Raw genomic sequence first — 13,808 nt, 5'->3', positions numbered from 1 at the left:
ATCCTCACAAAATAGAAGCTGTGAATCTCAAGCAGAGTAGGAGGCCAAGGAGAATAAAAAAATGTTGGTAGTAATATCTATGTTTCTTCTATATTTTTATACTTTTTTTTTATTTCTTCTTTTAAACTTGTTTCCACTCTAGTGGAAGGAAAAATAATTAGAAACAGGAAAAATGAGATTAAATCAAGACTGGGTTGTTAGCTAGCAGCTGGGATTCTGATGGTCTGGTGCTTGAATCTACATGGTGCTTTCGGGAACTCCACAGTGAAACCACCATCTGTAGCTCCACAGCTAAAAGAACAGCAAGATTGGAAATAGATGATGTGAAGTAAAGATAACTCACTGTATTATAAGTTTATCCCCTTTTTTTTCTCTATTTAATTTTCTAGGGGTGAAGTGACCAACGAACAGAGAGAAACAGATTGACATTTATTTTGGGTTTGGGTTTTGGTTTTTTTTCAGTTAAAACTTTAAACTTTTATAAAATGTACATTATTGTGTCTGTGTCTCTTACAGCACCACCTTGATCCTTGAACTACATACACTTGCATTTACATTTAAAGAAGCAATCTTTTTTTAGTCCTGATGATGTGAAATAACATGCATTTTGGAATTAAATGACAGTTTTCATTTTTAAACTCCTGCATGTAGCATTACACCCCACAGTCTTAGCCAGTACAGTTAATATTATTCACTTGATGATAAGGAAATCCTATTTTTACTGGCAATAACAAAAAAATTTAGACTAGAATAATGTAATATGCGTTTTTGAGAATGGTCCCAAATATGGACGAGAATTTCTTACTGTAGTAAAAGGTTTCTCAAACCCCATGACTGAAAGAACAGTTATCTTAGAAAAAAGGATCAGGCAATTTTCTTTAAAGCTCAGCACCATTATGAAGTGTGTTTGGGTTTTTTTTAATCCCTGGAAATCCACCTTCTCCTCTAGCAGCTTGGGGATTTTTTCTCTTTATATTAAGTAAGGATAGATTTTGTTACTTACATGGAATGTCTGTGGGAAAAAAAAATCCTGCTTAATTCTTCACAGCAGATCTCTGAGTCACTTGCATCGAGTGACTCCACATTGCTCTGAGAAACGGGTGCAGCTCACAGGCCCGGGCTCTGCTCCAGACAGATACCTCAAGCAGATAAAGATGAATCTTATTAAGCTAAATCTCTTCATTTCCTCCCTTAGACTTCAGTACAGGTCGAATGTGATTTCAGGAAAGATCATATCTGAGCTTTGGACTTTCAAAGAACTGAGAAAAGCACAGGTGTCACTTCAAACGTGGCTTTTATCTGGGAACACAAACTGCGGCCCGTGCCACTGTGAGAGCGAGGAAGGGGCACCGGGACACACCTCTGCAAACAGTTGACTCTGCCAGTCAAAACAGTTGAGAATTTAGACTTCCACGCAGCTGAAAACAATAATATCATTTGCCCAGCGGGTGCTCAATTTTCTTTGAGCAACGTTATTGTTCCTTAGCTTCTCTAAGGTTTGATTCAGGAAAATGAACTACTGTGTGGCTGACAGATGTCTGAGTGAAATCATGTGTCATGATTTGGGGAAAATGATGGGTAACATTCTTCTCCCATTTTAAATTCTTTTTCATCATCAAAAATGCATCTCGCTCAAACTGAATGTACCGTATCATCTTGTAGATATGCAAGTAAAATTCACATTTGGATTAAAATTACATCTATTTAGCTTGCATGCAGAAGCATGAAGCCATCTATCTTAGTAGCTTTAGCTTGTAAAAGAAAGAGGGAGTAAAATGAGAAGTGCAAAAATCATTGTATAAGTAGATATATATGCAATACAGGTGCATTCTGGCTGACCTGGAGACTGGAGTGGACAAGAACACCTGGTCAAAGCCTGAAATAATAATTATTAATCATTATCAAGTTACCATTTTAAACCAATACAGCAACAAGTAAGCAGTTTCATAACAGCACACAAAAATAATTACCCTCACACATTTTCTATCCAGAGAAAACGTACTTTACATATCATGAAAAAAATTGGTTCTTTCAGACTGCAACATGGTTTTGCTAATGCAAGGCTCACAGAACTTAGATAATACTGAGCATAAGCTTCCAGCATTTTACTATCCTCTGAACTCAACTAGAAATCTGAAAATATTGGTTTGCCAATTATCAGGCAGTGCATTTCCCCCAACTGCTCACAGAATAAATGTCACAAAAATATATCTGTTCGGAATGTTTCTTACTGGAGCATCACTTAAACACTTACAGAAAGGGAGAAGCAAAAAAACTTTGAATTATAAACAAAAGAATTTTAATAATCACGATCAAGACTTAAAAAACCACTGTGCTTGCAAATAAGCACAAAATATTTCCACAGATCCAGGAATTCAGATGATAACAGTGCTCAGAAATGTTCTGCCAGAGGGCTCTGTTTTTCCCATCAAGAAGTTTTGATACATCAGCAGCCATATGCTTTAATTTACTGGCTTATGCTAATTTCGGTGACATTCTGCTTCTGACGAGAAAAATCTAAGTGATCTAAAAATCCATGTGATGCTTCAAAATGAGTTTTCACTTAAGATGTATAATACATATGTGAAAACAGATTTTGATTTTGTCAAAACTTTTCCAGCATTACAATAACGAATTGTAAATTTTGTACTACAGGAAAATAAGTAGGAGCCATGAAAGGAGAAGAATAAATTGTCACTGAAGGAGACTGGGACTTCCGAATTTTTGAAAATTAAATAAAAAACATGAACATCTTGAAAATGTGTTACAGATACTCGAGTTACTGATTAACAGACTAGCTTTTTGGACCATGTAATCACAATGGTGATTACAGAGTACTTTGAAATTTTGCTTTCATGTAAACTGGAGACATTAAAATAGATGTGTTCACATACAGGATACTACAAAATAATGAGATTAGATTGTATTTACAAGAGTGCTACAGAATATTTGGATTGGCATTAGGAAAACATTTGGGGAAATTTCAAAAACAAGCTCATCCACCTGAGATGCAGGACTTTCTGGCTCCAAATTATAGTGCAGGTATTGACAGTCTGTTTTGTAAGTGAATGTCATGGCCATGTCATCAGTAACAAGTCTCCAACCCGGTTCCAAGGAAAGATTCATGGACTTGAACAGATCCATGTTTCTGATCCTGTTTTTGAACCTGTGGAGTCTTTCAATTTATGGCTTCCAGCAAACTGGATGCTGTTTAAAGCAACTTTTGCTACCAAAACTTGTGAGAATGAAAAAGGGAAATTGTACTTTGACCCTGATTTATGAAATAACTTGCATTTCTTTTAATCCATAAAGTGTGCATTCATTTTTGTCTTACAGAAAAAGCCAATTATGACATTTTTACAGGTATGTTCTTTCCAGTGAGATTCAGCTACTGCCATCTATTGATATATACTGTGAAGGGTCACTCTGAAAGTGCTCATCTTCACTGCACCTTTTCTAAGAACACTGTAAATTATCAGGGGCGAGAAAAGGACACAGAAAGAATGGTTCTCCTTCCCAGTGGTGAAAAAGAGGAATTAGAAAAGGGAAGAAAATATAGCAGTAAGTGTGAGGGTGGGGTAAATGTACAAGCAGCTTTTGTTTCAGAGGTAAATCTTCTAACACGAGGGCAATATTCAGATGTATAGGGGTGATCTGTTAGTAAAAGACTTTTATCTAAAAACCAGTCTGAGATGTGTAGTTGTGTTATCCTCATTAGCTCACATTAAGGTGAGTTGGCCAACCTTCTGCTTTTTAACATCAGCCCAATCTCACTGGACATGCTCACTCTCCAAGCCTTTGGAAAAGAGTCTGGTTCCAACCATCTGTGGAAGGAATGCACTGACCTGAATTAATTAACTGAAATCAAGCCAGTTTTTAAAAGGAACAAGACAAAAGAAGGAGGTGCACTGAATTGGAATAAGAAGTGAGTTGTGACTTGCAGCAAAGCCCTGACTCTGTGATAGGGAGCTAAGTGTGAATTTGAGGGAACTGCAACTGTGGCTGAGGAAAGCAGCTCAGGCAGAGTGACCTCATGGGAGTGGAGGAGAAAACAGGGAAGGGGCTGAGGTAGAATTTAGCAATTTCTTGTTATTGCATATCACAGCAAAACACTGCCATCCCTCAACCCTTCTATTGGTTTCTCTTGCACTGAGCAGCAAACACAGTCATTATCTCCTCCAGCCTCAGACCCAAGGTCTGACAGCTGTATGACACACCTAAGGGCTTTCTCAATGTTATGGCTCTCCCTTTCTAAAATTAACAACAAGGTTATTGTCAGGCTTTCTTGAACATTTTTGCTCTCACTGCCTCTTTTGTCTTTAGTTGATCATACAAAAATAAGAATTTGTCCCTCCCGAAAACAAGCTTAGCTTGTCTATACAGAAATCGTCTTTTTTAATTTGTTTTCATCTGAGAGACAAAATATCCACTGCACACCTCCTGCATTTTGTCAGGATCTCACTAATTACTTAAACAAGACAGTTTTCTTCTTTTTTTCCTTCTTTTTTTTTTTTTTTTATATGAGACATATTGGGGAGAGGGAAATTCTGTCCTTGGTTACTCATTTCATTTATTCAAATTACAGCTTTCCAATCCAATACTGCAGAAGAAGTGCTCCAGGGTAAATTTGGAAGTCTGTTTCATTATGATCCCCTAAGTATAATGCAATTAGAATCATGCCATGAATGACTAACAGTTTAGAAGCAATTATTTTATGACTAGGTGAATTTCTACCTCACAACAAATATTTTTCACGTTTTTGTGTGCTAGTCTTTTCAGCTGGTGCTAAGAAGATTAGAGAGATTAAATAAGCATTTAGAATCATGAAAGGAAAGCCAGAGCAATCTTACTCTTGTTAGAGGAAGCTGAACTGGGGAAGTGGAGGACTCAGGCCAGGTGAGTGTCCTATAGCACAAGCTGGAAGGTGATGGAGGCCTGAAGACTTCCCATGTCCACTGGCTCAGGTTCCTCAGAGGTTGTTGATCCCATTATCCATGGTCAGGCTCCCTGGGATGAATGTAAGGCGGGAGGCTCATGGCAGAAAGGTGGACACACGCAGGACCCTCACGGTTCAGTCCAGCACAGAAGCTTGACGGACACTGAGAAAACAGAAGGGAATTTGCATTAACAACCAGCTTGCTGCTCTATTAGAGGTGCTGAAACACATGGATATATCCTAACCCATGCCAGGACTGATCCTCAGGGAATTACAACTACCTATTCTCTGCTAGGAATACATAAGTCATACATATCATTACCCAGTTTGACTATGTTTTTACCTGCTCTGTTGCAGTACTTTGACAACATGGGATGTCCAGAGCTGTCATTTTTGCCAGCACCTCCTGCTGCTTTCTCAGGCACATGAAAAGCTCTGTGGCGATGCCTGGGCTGCACACCTGGCCCACTACCATTAAAAAATCCATCCCTCACATCAAAACCATGGATGGAACTATGCATATCATTCTAAATCTTGTGGCTCGCACTAACTCCATAAAAACACCAATCTGTGGAATTCAGGGAGTGGTGCTCAGAGCCTGAGCCCTGAAATCAAGCCTTGAGGCTCTGCTGAGATTCCTGACTTCCAGGTAGGAATGAACAACAAGCTGAGCCAGCAATCAGCAAGCTGTTCTCAGAGCCTCTGCCTGAGTTATGGTTCCCAAAGCTCCTGGGTTTCCTTGTGAGAAATATGTAAATAAAAATAAATGAGTGCGTTACTGCTAGTTGCTTCTTCACTAAAACACTATGCAACAACAGCAACTATTTTCCAGTTGAAAATGGAGCTCCACACTTTCGTGGTGGCACTGCCATTTTAAGGATTGCAAGCTCACCAGAGGCAGGTTCCTCCTTTCATTACTACCCTATTTCCCTTTCAAAACAAAAGTTACACTAGTTACTATTGTAACAGCCTGCATATAATCTGCTGAGAATAAATACCCATGTAATGAGCCTGAAATGATATGGTAATTTCTTAATTCAAAATAATTACATGGCTATTTGTGCCCTGTAAAATAAAGTATTACTTACTCAGCCCAAACAAATTGCTGTTTGCCCAGGTTTTGAACTCTGGTAAACAGTAGCAGAGCAGTCATCTGCATATAGAATCCTGAGACAATTTTATGTCAGATGTTTACTTACACAGAAACAAATATTTGTCAAGGCAACAAGCAGATTTTCATACAACCAGGGGAAAAACAGTAGAAAGCCCTTGGAAATAGGACTGAAAACACGGCCAAGACAGAGTGCTACAAGGGCACCAGCTGGCTCAAAGTCACCAAGGTGCCCTCTAAAACATCTCACAAGCTTGAAAATGTTAGATAAGAGGATAGGAATTGTTTAGTTTATTTTGGCTTGGTGTTTGTGTCTGAGTTGAGTGCCTACCTCCCTGTGCTGCCTGGAGATACAGATAGGACAGCCACCACATGAATGCAGACTGGAAGGAAGGAAAGGAGTGTGGGCAGACAGACCTTCAAGCCATTGATTCCAGCCAGCTTTCCTCAAGTCAAAAAACCAGCTTCCACTGGCTTTGAAGAAGGCTGAGGAGGCCTAGGTTTCAGAGCACTGATAGAATATTTAAAAATCATCTCATTCTGAGCAATAGCAGAAGGCTTTCCACTGATGTGAATAATGTGAGCTTGGAGCCACGGATGCTTGTGACCACTGACTTCTCAAAGACAATTCTCTGCTCTCTCAGACTGGAAAAAGGACTGTTAAGGAAGGGCTTGGAATTGGACTGATGCTGCTTTGTGGATAAAGGCAGAGCCCTTCAACACCCAGGGTGGAGATCAAGTACCTCACAGACACCCATTGAGTGAATCACGAGTGGAATAAATTGAGTGCACTACTTTTCATCTGAGGTGATTAAATATTTGAGCCTCGAATGCAAATTAAATTCACACTTGTTTTTATACTCCTGTATTACGCAGGTACTCCTCCTCTATTTTGCTTGTCACCTGAACACATTGGATTGAGTTTTATACCTGCATTTATATTTTTGGAGACTTTGCTAAAAGAAGAGGACCTATATGCAAGATCTGCATGCAGTTTCCTACTTCCAGGGAAAAAAAATAGCGAAATCAGCTGAAATCTGGTCTATCCCAATTAAGTAGGTCTTGGCTGAGAAATAAAACTCAATTTTTCCACTTAAAAAATAAGCATTTTGAAGAAGCCAGATTTTCAGAGGCTCACAGATCACAAAGAAATAACACAGGTTGTTTTTACAGATGTTTTCAACCTACAACATGGTGATCCAAAAGGTCTGATGAATCACGCAGAACCACTGCTTTGCTTCCAGAAGCATCTTGGGTCTGCTAACAAGTCACCTGCTGTTCTAAACCTGTAAGAAAGAAAATTATTGTATATTTTCTGCTAACATATATGCAAAAATAGCGAAACTCTGCATGACTTCAGTGGTGGAATTCATTTTTATGCACAATTTAAAATTTGTTATTTCAGCATCAAGTATCTCTTACTCTATTTGTATATTATAGTTGGACTATTCCAGTATTTTCACTTAGCATTCTTGCTGCTGAAAAATCATGATAGTACTCTTTGTTGCGTTTGCTGAAGGTGTTAAAGGTGTAATTTGGAACACTTGACCTTACAAGAAAAATTGCAGCTTGTTAGAGTATCAATAGTCATTGTTAAGATCCCTCAACACAGTGTTTTGCATTGTTTGAAAACAAGCTGCACGTAAGAGTGCAGCATAACACTGTGCGCTACACCATTTAATTATTATTTTTTTCCCCGAAACCATTTGGTTTTTTTCTCTCCTTATTTGTATTTCTTATGGCTCAGGATGTAGATTACGTGCCCTGAAAGGTTGTCTCCCTGGAAGCAGTTTTCTGGTTGTTTTATCCTCTACACCCTTCCTACGGCCAAGTGCCTTCAGGCTGCTTTGTGCTCTTTAATGCCAGGTCAATTTAATTCAACCTCGCTCTTTGCTAAGGTTGCCTTGCCATTCTGTGTACCAGTATTGTTTTAGGTGCTCTTCATGCTAAATAGTTGCAATAGTTTTCATGAGGACATCATGAAGCTCTCTATAGTTTTCTATAGAGATTCTCTAAGCACCACAGAAGAAAAAAACCCAACAACGACAGGGTTCAGCATTCCAAATTCTGATTCTAGTAGCAGTGCATGCAGGTGCTGTTGCCCATTTTGAGTGATGATGTCCAAATTAGCTTAAACAGATCAGCTAAAACTTTGGCTTTTATTCTAATGTAGGTGTCATTATATCCACTCGAATAAATTTATTTATCCATCTCAATGATATTGCTTGTTTCAGCTTGTTTGGTTTTAATTCAGGCCTGAGCTGCTCTGTAATCATTTGTTCAAGTTTATGACATTACACACTGTTGACTAATAGCTTCATTTTGCTGAGTTTCCATTTATTACTGTCACTATTACAGCAGGATTTAAATTTTTGTAACCTGCCTATCCTAGCATGAATCTCATTTCATTGACGTTTAACACTGATCCTGAGGGCTCCTCTTTGACTGTTTGTCACCTAAGGATCAAATACTTTTGCTGCTGACTTTTAAAATCAATTATAATCTTGCAGGATTTGGCTGAGAGGATAACCCAAAGTGAAAGGCAGGGAGTCTTAAGAGAGAGAGTTTCCCAATGCATTATATAAGATTGATTTTCCACGGGCAAAAACAAAAGGTCAGCTAAAGGGGAAAAAAAAAGAAACCAAAAGCCACACAAAAAAACCCCAATCTAGAGTCAAGTCTTTTCTATGATACCTGAAAAATATGCATAAATCTGTTTTTCAGTCACTGAGTTTTAGGATTTGGTATAAAAGAGAACATCACCACAAAGTGCCAGAGGGATGCTGTTGAAAACCACGTGCACAAGTTCTCTTAAAGGGCATGTACTGTAGGTGCCACCTGGCAAATGCTAAACAGGCTGGGATGATCACATCTCTGCTACTAAAAGAAAAAAATATTGAATACCCATCATTAAATCCCTTTATTTAACCTAATATGACAAAAATAGAAACTTAAAACTGAATTAAACCACAATTTACCATTTCAGCAACAATATCCCTCTCTCTGCTTTCCAATATTCGTAGTTTCATTAACTGGGTCTGAGCTAAATCTCCAAGTTCAATAAAAAAATTGAGGCAAACTGAAATACTGTGCTAGGTGATTTTCCATCAACAGATAAATAGATAAATGCCTTCACTTTCAGAGTTGTTCCTTGTCTGTATAAATGACAAATACAGATTAATGGAATCCTCAGAAAAAGAACAATATGGTAACTTAATGGAATGAGCAAACGTTTTCTTGAAACTACCCTTTCACACAGAATTAAGAATAATTCTTCTTTAAATTCCCAGCAGGTACATACATTTGCCTCCCACTCTGAATTAGGCTGAAAAGGTAGTGAATTTGAAAACTGTTAGAGGAATTACTCACGTATGGATAAGCAGGAGGGCCACTAAAACCAGATTGAAACTAAATATATTTTAAAGGCAGATTTTAACAACATCCCAAATAATCCCATAAAACAGATATTAAAATGCACGATCTTGCCCAGCAATTCTCAGTGACTGCTGTTGTTTGATCAATAATAGGGAAGAAGCTGGGGGAAAGGCAGAGCCAGAAAGTAGGAAAACGTGATGGGGAAGCAACTCTGGGGAAGGTGGAAGAGCTGCAAATAGAAAACTTGCAGGAGAAGTTAAGGACCAGGCCAGATGGGCTGGCAGAAAACACTACCCAGAGAAGTCCAAGGTAATATAATTGCTTAACTGGTGAGCATGTCTGAGCCAGGAGCTGCAGGATTGCCCTTTACTTGCCTTTCCAAGCTGCACGTTGCTACAGGTAACTTCTCTTCGGCCCTTCTGCTCTTCGGCTTCTCCTTCCCACACTGAGAATCTCCCCATTATCGAGAAAATAGTCGTTACAGGAGCAATCCAGCAGTTCCTGGGAGACACAGGGTGACCTTTTCAGAGGCATATATTGACAGAGAATTCAATTTCTGAGCTATTAGCACATAATTTTACCTAAAAACTATGTCTGGAAATATTTTCTTAATGCCAAAATTTTCTTCAGAAAATTGAGTATTGGGTTTGTTTTAACCAAATTGAAGTAATTTATTATACTAAACAGGACAACACATTTTGCTTTAAAATCAATGATTGCCAACTGCATTTTTTTTTAGAATACTTTCTTCTGGGAATTCAGACAGCTTTAGCATAAGTGAACAAGACCTTCAATTTGCTGCAGAGTTGTGTATGTCGTTATCTAGCTACACATATTCCAATTATTTCATCCTGGGAGGAGCAGTTCTCAGCCCCACAGAGAAAATTGGAGGTCAGGCAATAATGGCAGTAGAAAGGCTGAGCAGCTCACGACCAAAAGAAAAGGAACCAATTCAGTTGCAGGAATGCAGTGTTTTAGCGCAATCAAAAATGACCCCCCCAAAAATGTCATTATTTCCAAATCAATGTTCTTTGAAGGCAGGTGTTACAACTTTGCCTTCTCTGGAAACAAAAGCAAACACTGAAATATCCAAAGGGAGGAAAATGTGCAATTTCTTCTCATCTGCTTGTGCCTGCTCCCCATTTTAAGGCACAGCCTAAATAATGGAGGTTAAAAGGTTAAAATGGTTAAAAAGTTATTATTTGAGCTCCACGGTAAAAGTTACTGTGACAGACATGAGTCTAGGGAACTCTGCCAGTGCAATGAAAGTTTTATTTGGGGTACAATGTTTGTGATTGAAATCGAAATACAAACAAACATATTTATAATGTAACTGTTCATGTTACAAGGCACTAAAAGCAAAATCAGAAGATGTCCTGTCATCAGAGCTCAGCATTAATTTATTTTTCAATTCCAGTCAATTTGTTATCACAAATGCTCTCAATTAAAATGTTTTATTTGATACAGGGTGAATTTAAACAATCTTTTTTTATTCTGGTGATAGAGATGCACTTAGCAGCATATAAAATAGTGATTTAATGGGTACTTAATGGTCTGAAGCTCTAAACGAACAAATCATAAATTAAGGCTTTTGTAGCCTTTTATGCTTTCCCATTTGGATCCTAAAAAAAACAATTTGCATTCATTATGTAGGTCTAATATACAGTACCTTGCCTTCCAGTGACATTCAGCTGCATCCCAATATTTGCCCCCACAGTATGACTGACACTGTTACCTTTGGAAGAGCTTCTAGTTTAAGGTCTGGGACACAATCTTTCCTTGCCAAGGGTGGACAGAATGGTTTCAGACTCCTCCAGGTGACTCTGAAATTGCTGTAATATCCAGATTGTGAGCAATCACTGACAAAAAATCCATTTCTTTGTCTGCAGTTCACTTCATAATTTCTGACCAGTCAGTAGGGAGGGATTTTTGAAACCCTATGAAAACTGAGCAGAGAACCTTGATAAGTAAATAAGTTTGCAGTGAGACTATACGAAAGAAATTCCTTCTCAAAAATTAACCTTAAAGGAAAATGTAACTCCTTTGCTTTTTTCTTAAATATTTTACCTGTGTCCAAGAAGCCTGAAGTGCTTTTGTGTATGTCTTTCACATCTGATATGTGCTGTAGAGAACCCAGCAGTCTCAAACGGCAGCACCTTCCCAGCATGGAAAAACCTTAAAAAACAGGGTCTGAAGAAAGAGGAGTTTGTTTGTTTGTGGGTTTTTAACCTACAATTACACCTATCATAAGGCTCTTTTTTGCCTCAGAATACTCTGTGGCTGGAGGGAACCAGAGCTGCCTTGTTGAGGTGCCATTTATGCATTTACTTCTATGTATAAGCAAATATTGCTACTTCCTGAGACACTGTGATTAACAACACATCAGTAATGTAGCAACTGGGAAAAAGTTAAATTAAAAATAACATAGCACACATACACTTTATGTGAGAATGTAAAGATTCATGTTGAGTTAAACACATAATTTTTGGATAAAAAATATTTACCAAAATATGTACTTCAGTGCACTCTACAAGCAGAAAGAATTTTAATGCTACTACCAAACAAAAAATAATTTTTCTAACAATTTTAGTCTTTTTCCTGTTTTTTTTCCCCTCTTCTCAGCACTCTGTGCTATTACCTTTCTCCTTCCCACTAACATCTGCCAACGAGGCACTTGCAGCTGGTCTCAGTGGTGCCCCAAACACAGGGCCTGTCCATTTGTTGATCCATAAGGTGGCGTGTTTGCATTTCCCCCTCTGTCCTGCATCGTTAGCACTCACTATATTTTTACAGGCACTGTCATCTCTAGGCCATTTCAGTCATTTCTGCCTCCTGTGCAGCTTCCTCCCACGAAGGGCCCAGGTTTGCAATAATTCTCTCCTGACCGATTGCTTTTGGAAGCACCATGTTGCATTTCCTTTTGTGCTCGCCCTCAGGTCCATTTTCAGCTTTTTCCATCTTGCAAAGCCTAACAGGGTTATATAATGACAATATTAGTATCTCAAATGGTACCTGAGAGCTTACATCCTCATACTGTAAAGCTTTATTATATTTTTTAAAAATAAAAAAGAAAAAAATCCCTTTTAATATCACGTAAATTTAGATGTGAATCCTCTGGCACAAAAAAATTCATCCAGCTGCCCCTGGGACTGTCAGTACAGTAAATAGATGGCATCAACAAAACAAAATCAACCACATAATTCTCCATTTTTCAGGGGAAAAAAAAAAGCAGCAGCAGCATCTCATGCATTCTGCAAACCTACTAATACTAAAATTTGATTAAAAAACCAAAACCAACCAAAAAACACCCCGACAAACCTTATCATTAGACCTTCAGAAATCGATCTGCTTACACTCTTCATATTTCTGTAATCTTTTAGGGACTTGGATATTTCAAATGAACTGGTCTATGGTAGCCTGCAAAGAAAGATATTTGTATAAAAATCAAGTGCCCTCAACTTCCTTAATACAAATTAACTATAAATGGTCTTTTAAATGTTCTGACTAGTGTTCACAAACTTTTGCTGGATTTATATATCACAAATACTGGTACAAACTTAATTATAGATGTGCCAGGCTGAACTACTATAGGGGTGTTAATGCACACCAATCCTGGAAATTAGTTTTCTGTAGAGGTTAAAGCTTAAAACACTTTTTACAAAGAAAAAGGCTAACTGCATATTTTGTGGTTTGCACCTCCATCACCAGACAGGTTTCCAGATCACATCTGTATGGTGTTCTTCACATAATACAGAGGATTAACTCTAAAAGACCCCAAACTTTGTTTGGGTTATCTCAAGATCCAGGTTATATGGAGACTTGTTTCAAGGCACTGGAATGTGTCAAAGTGGGGTTTTTTTGACATGTGGGGTTTATGCTTCTGAAATATTGCAATTACCACAGCAAACAATCCCTGGTGACTAAGAAAAGCCAAAGCCCAGTTAACATGCAAACAGTCCCATTTATTGATTTACCAGAAAGTGACTTGAACTCTCTCACTGACTCCTTTTGCACAGTAAATATTACTATGTTTTGCACGGTTTAAAAGCACCATTTTTGTCTCTCAAGTTGTTCATGAGCTAATAGAAAATATCACTTAAGCCTTACCTTAACTTTAGACCAGGTTCTTTCTGAAACAATTGTGCATCCTGCACTCAGGGGAATCCAACCTCCCGGGCTTGATCTTGTTCCAGCACAGTCAGACCATGCCTGGGAACTCCTCCCCCGTTCTACAAGACAAAATCCTGGCTCCAGAAGTATTTTGGCAAGAAATTCTAGAAATCAAGAAAGCTTTGCAGGAAAAAAAAGCTTTTTCATTTAAATCTTCAGTATCACTATTTAATTGCAAGTTCTTTGCCAAACACTCTTTCATGCAAGTCCATTTGC

At 38.2% G+C, this 13,808-nt stretch overlaps 2 long non-coding RNA genes across 5 annotated transcripts in view; both read right to left on the bottom strand.

The window, feature by feature from the left end:
* Positions 1–9,015, bottom strand: part of LOC113985766 — a 48,022-nt gene extending 39,007 nt beyond the window's left edge. Inside the window, exons 1-4 of the long non-coding RNA XR_005564922.1 lie at positions 8,742–9,015; positions 7,236–7,333; positions 4,851–5,099; positions 1,004–1,139 (exon numbers count right to left, since the gene is read on the bottom strand). This is a non-coding gene — a long non-coding RNA (uncharacterized LOC113985766). The remainder of the gene's footprint in view (positions 1–1,003; positions 1,140–4,850; positions 5,100–7,235; positions 7,334–8,741) is intronic.
* A 782-nt stretch (positions 9,016–9,797) lies between these two features.
* Positions 9,798–13,808, bottom strand: part of LOC120323968 — a 126,397-nt gene continuing 122,386 nt past the window's right edge. For 3 of the 4 annotated variants that reach the window (XR_005564924.1, XR_005564926.1, XR_005564925.1), the window contains 6 exons: positions 13,530–13,696; positions 12,741–12,839; positions 12,061–12,390; positions 11,490–11,612; positions 11,158–11,368; positions 9,798–9,923 (listed from right to left, as the gene is read on the bottom strand). This is a non-coding gene — a long non-coding RNA (uncharacterized LOC120323968). The remainder of the gene's footprint in view (positions 9,924–11,157; positions 11,369–11,489; positions 11,613–12,060; positions 12,391–12,740; positions 12,840–13,529; positions 13,697–13,808) is intronic. The other variant, XR_005564923.1, reaches the window with a different exon arrangement.

Source organism: Pipra filicauda, unplaced genomic scaffold (assembly GCF_003945595.2).
Source record: "Pipra filicauda isolate LSUMZ 115617 unplaced genomic scaffold, ASM394559v2 scaffold389_size666192_pilon, whole genome shotgun sequence".
Lineage (NCBI taxonomy): Eukaryota > Metazoa > Chordata > Aves > Passeriformes > Pipridae > Pipra > Pipra filicauda.
The sequence above is the reverse complement of the archived record's forward strand: the minus strand, read 5'-3'. Positions and strand labels throughout refer to the sequence as shown.